We start from the raw sequence: 5443 nt of genomic DNA on the forward strand, positions 1-5443 counted from the left end.
GGTTTCTCACATAAAGAGAAACCTGGGTATGCTCCTGTTGCACCCTGATTATTCAAAATGGTGGCTACCACCACAACTGAAAAACCCTACAGGGAAATTCACCCAGGTGTCTTCTCTTTACATGTAAACCAGGTCCCTCCCTTGTGGACCAAAAACCAGGAGCAACCCAAGTTAGGGAAGGTGTGTTTAATCCTCTTCCATCCCAGCTCTGAAACAGTCTCTTATGAGAATCACCCCACCCCAAAGCTGACATTTCCATCAAAGGAAAGCCTACACCAAACCCAAAATGGGACTTTCATGGAGGAAAGCTTTATTCCAGTCTTTCTTAACCTGGTACCACCTAGATATGTTGGACTACAAGTCCCATTATCCTCAGCATGGCAGGCGAGAAGCAAATTGGGGAAGGCTGACCTTTCCTATATGCCAGGTGCCAACATGCATTTGACGCATCCCACTGCTTTTGTTGTGAGGTGTTTTTTGCTTTTTCTAAAAAAAACCAGCCAAGTCAATGAAAGAGCAAGTTTGCCAGCCAAGAAGCTTTAATTTCATTCAGGGAACCAAGCTGCATGGAGATTATGGAAAAAAACAGAATCGCATTTACAAGTACCACTTTTCCCTGGCATCATTTTCAGCTCTGTTCCACAGACGTGACATTGACTGACACCTAAAATGCCATGGCTCAGGAGCGACCTTCTTGAAGGTGAGGCTCTTGCCATGGGCGTGTTTTTGCAAATGGTCCCTTAGCCAGGAAAAGACTTCCCTCAGCATCAGCGTTCATGGCACATTTGCACAAACAGAAGAGTGCAGTTACTCATCAAGGCAAGGTGAGAGAGTTGACTTTGAATTCGGGGGTTCCCATGAAGGGATACAGGTCTCAGCCAGGATGGCTCAAGAAGCTGTAATAACTGAAATGAACAGGAGTGGTTCCAGCAGGTTACGGTGTTGATGCACATCTCCTGCCTGTTCCATGACAGCCTGCCCAAGAAAGTCTTTTGGCAGGGTTGTGCTTCTTGCGAATTCATGGATATGAGGAGGCACCATCCTGTGGTGAGTCTCACGCACCAAAAGCTCTTTGCAACAGTTCATTCTCAATCTTCCATGTGGTAACTGTGCTTTTGCATACGCCTTCTCTGAATATCACCCGGTACAGAGACCTTCTCAGTGTGAACTTGTGCATTTGGTATCTATGGCAGACAGTCCTCCAGGTTTTGCTTGAATTTTGCAGGTTATTTGGCTATGTGGTGAAGACTGAGTCCAAAGCCTTGGACTGTGGATATTGGGGCATGGCACAGCATTCTCAGGCTGATGGCAGCAAGAGCAGAGTTACTGGCTGGGTTGTCAGGCTGCTAGCGATGCAGAGGAAGGATTCCCCTGGAGCTGGGCAAGGTAACATGGTTCCCCATGCAAAACTCTCAAAGCCTTCAGGATTAGTTCACTCGAAGGAGATAAATTGCAACCAGCATGAGTGGTAGCAGAAGGGAAACTGGGCCACCAAAGAGCATGGCCTGGCTGTTTGATTTGGGGGTGATTGTTTTTGCTGTTGTCACAGGCTCCTGAAGAGGAAACAGAAAGGGTGCTTAGTATAGGGTCAAAGAAGTACTCAACAAAACTGGAGATCATTAAGCAGTATTGGCCACTGATGCAGAGAACTGAATTGAGCTGCCCTTCTTGGAGTCTGCCTTTCCCAACCAGATGTCCTCTGGATCTGTTGGGCTACAGCTCCTAGAGTCCCCCAGGCAGCATAGCTTTGACATCCTTTTATTCCCACCAGATAGGTCTGAGAGTCTGCCCAGTCAGCATCTATAACACATGCAAGCAGAGAAAGTGCAGCTTCCAGACATTAACATAGAACTCATCCTAAGCAGCTCCCATTGTATTCTCGCCTGATTTAGGGCCTGACTCAATAGTGGGGAGACCACCAGTCAGTACATCTGAGACCATCCCATGGGAAGAGGTGCCACTTTGCCTCAGGCAGCAAAATATCTTGCTGGCTCTGAAAGAAATATTCTAGGTGCATTTAAAGAGCAAAGAACTCTAAATCAGACATGGAACCAAATCATGTGCCAACTGTTTCCAGTTATCACAGACAAGTCTCAGAATTCTGTTGTCTGAATCTGATAGCTTACACACACACAACTCTTTTTATTGTGTCTCACTTTATTACACTTTGCACATACTGCATTTTTTACAAATTGAAGGTTTGTGGCAACCGGGCATCGAGCAAGTCTATTGGCACAATTTTCTCACTTCATGACTCTGTGTCACATTCTGGTAATTCTCACAATATTTCAAGCTTTTCATCATTATTATATTTGTTATGGTGATCTGTGATCTTTGATGTTACTATCATAATTGTTTTCGAGTGCCATGAAATTAATCCATCTATGATGGCAAACTTAATAAATGGTGTGTGTTCTGACTGTTTGACTAACTAGCCAATCATCCCATCATTTTCCTTCTCCTTGGGCTTCCCTATTCCCTAAGACACAACAACATTGAATTTAGGCCAATTAATACCCTTACAATGGCCTCTAAGTGTACAGTATGGTGCAAACCAAACTTTTATATGCGCTGGGGAACCAAAAATTTGTGACTCATTATTGTGATATTTACTTTATGGCGGTGGTCTGGAACCAAACATGCAATATCTCCGTGGTATGGCTGTAATCACATTTCAGGATACACTGCTCTCACTGATTAGTTTACAAGACCAAAAAAGAAATGAAAATACAGCTGCAGCTTTCAGCCCTGCTCCTCTGCCAGAAAAGAGAATGGGCTTTAGAATTCCACCCCGGTACAGTCCAGTTCCATCAAATATGAGTTCAGAATGTTTCTCCTCTTTCTGCCTTTTCCTTCCAGATGGTGTGTTCACAATTTGGAAGCCTTATGTTTTTTCAGGATGTAGCCCCCTGCCATCCTGTATCTCTGGTATTGAAATGCTGAGCAGATGAGCGTATGGCAAAAGAAGAGAAGGATGCCCTGCTAAGGTCAGACCAAAGCTCTGCTGGATGAGCCAGCTTTCTGTTCACTCAGTGGTCAAGCAGAGGCCTACAAGAAACCTACAACCTCAAACCTGGGGGCAGCACAGGGCCACCAGGACCAGGAGTTGCGGAGAGCTCCTCTGGGGATTTGCCCCATTCCTCTTTGAAGCTATCCAGAATGGTGCTTGTCTCTAACTCTTATGCAAGTGGTCTCCCTAGTTTATGCACTGTGGGAATAATTTCTTCTTTTTATCTGCCCTAAATCTCCCATCAGGGGATTTTGTGGGTTCTAGCATTATAAGGAGAGGAGGAAAAAATGCCACGTCTTCGATAAGTGTGAGCACTTCCTTCCTCAACTGTGTTGCAATTATCTCCTGTCTTTCCTGCCCTCACCCACTTCCCAGCACCTCATCTGGGCTTTGAGGTTGTCAGAGAGGCTGTGAAGAGCTGCAGCATTTCAAAAAGTAATGCGAGCTCTTAAAAGCCGTTTCCTGTCATTGCAGCAACTCTTCCATTCTTATGCACAGGGAAGAAAAGCTAGAGAAGACAGAGACCTGGCATTTGCAGAACCACAAGGAGGAGGATGTGATCCAACCTCCGATGGAAGCGCACAGAGCCATCAGGAAATGTCTGTGAGGTGGGGAAGCCACTGACCGCACCTGGGCTCACTGACTCATCAAGGGAGGGGCCACCAGATGAAGCTTCTCTTGTGCACTCACACCCTGCCTCTTACCAGCGATAGGGGCTCCAGCCCCTGTCACCTTCCATTTGAACCTCTTCTGCATTTCCTAACTACTACTTTTTTTCAGGAGATCTAGTGGCATAGCACAACCTCCCAGCTGCACAAGTGTGTTCTCAGTTGTGCTGTCCAACCAGAGTCTGAGAGAACAAGCACGAACCAGTGGCCATGATCTCTTGCCTTTGTGGCAAAGCGACAGACAGAAAGCACCACTTAAGCAATTCCAGACCACATAAACTTGAGTGGAAAATTAAGCATATGTTTAGCATTTATGCACTACAAGCCATGGATCACAAAGCAACTTACATCTGGCTGATCATAACCTGACAAAATAATTGTACGTCTTTGATACAACACATAAATTGTTCCTTACATCCACTTTGCAATTCAAGCTGGGTCTCCATACTTGAGGGAAAGTGCATTTAAATTTGTTTTCCCCTTACAAACTAAAAAAAGTGATGATATAAGCTTTTGAGGAGCAAAGTACACTTCATCAGAGGCATTGAACGAGTTCACAAGTAAGCGTGTATACACACACACACAGAGTTGTAGGAAGAAGGGGAAGAAGAAAATGTTAGCCATGAGTTCAGGGCGGAATTAAATACAAGAATCATAGGCAGTATTAAAGCTCAGGTGAATGTCAAATAATTAAATGCCTATTCACAAAGCAGTGCCAGCAGACATCTTGGTAAGTTAACACCTGTAGGGGATAAAAACCCATACATTCAAATAAATATGCACAGGACAGGTGATATTCTTTTTTATTGTTGTATCAATTGTGATTTTTATTTGCTTTTTATTTTATACTTTTAATCTTGTAACCTGCTCAGGGAGCCTTCTGGCTAACAATACAGCATAAAAATCTAATAAATATCAGCTCTGTCCAAGCCCTGTGTCTTCATCGCAACACTGCAGCCAGTATGCAAACACATGAAACGATTGCAGATTTTAATTTCAAATGACACATTTCAGCCTGTAATTTTACCTTTGTCGAATGAGACTGGTCCTTACCTGAAGTTTGTCAGCCACAGCCAGACTCATCAATAGAGCAAGAGCAACAAGCAGGATGGCCTTCATGGTTAAGCTGTCCACTGCTCAGAAAGGTGGGACCTTCTGTGTGAAGAGACTCAGATGTTTTGCAGCACAGATGGAAAAGAGGCAGGAAGAGCACACCAACCACCAACTGCTTATTATTTTCCTTTCTAGAGATTCTGATGACACAGGAGGTAGTTTGTGTTCGCGCGCACGCGCACGCACGTGTGTGTGTGTGTGTGTGTGTGTGTGTGTGTGTTCTTAGAGACAGATTTATTGCCAGTGGCAGGACCTTCAACATGCTTTTTAAAATACTAAAACTCCACTGATCTGAATTGGGCAGAGCAGTGCTCCTCTGCTTCCAACCCTAAATCCTCTGATACACCAAAGAACAACTCAGTTTACTGCAGATTTTTGTCAGTTATTATTTTAAAAACTGGGATATATTACTTCTACAAAACTTAAAGTTTATTTTCTTCTCTACCAATATAAATATCTCTCTTGGCCTTTTTCTGTTGTTTAAATATACTGTGTTTATCTTGCCACAATAGCAAAATCTCATATTTTATCTAATCCCAACATTCTTAGAATGCATTATTTGCACTTTCCGATCTTTGCAGAAAATATTCTTACAACAACCAGCATGTAATGTTGTTTTCTCACAAGCTCACCCGTAAAATTAAGTATATAA

General features: G+C 43.7%; 1 long non-coding RNA gene across 1 annotated transcript; it reads right to left on the reverse strand.

Annotated features, from left to right (window-relative positions):
- Positions 1-521: 521 nt before the first annotated feature.
- LOC123026105 lies at positions 522-4938 on the reverse strand. Its single transcript, XR_006415238.1, has 2 exons — positions 4732-4938; positions 522-1553 (listed from the first exon to the last, which is right to left on the reverse strand). It is a non-coding gene; the product is annotated as an uncharacterized LOC123026105 (long non-coding RNA).
- Between the last annotated feature and the right edge of the window lie 505 nt (positions 4939-5443).

The sequence above is a fragment of the Varanus komodoensis genome, unplaced genomic scaffold (genome assembly GCF_004798865.1).
Source record: "Varanus komodoensis strain SLA01 unplaced genomic scaffold, ASM479886v1 scaffold29_1, whole genome shotgun sequence".
Taxonomy (NCBI): Eukaryota; Metazoa; Chordata; class Lepidosauria; order Squamata; family Varanidae; genus Varanus; species Varanus komodoensis.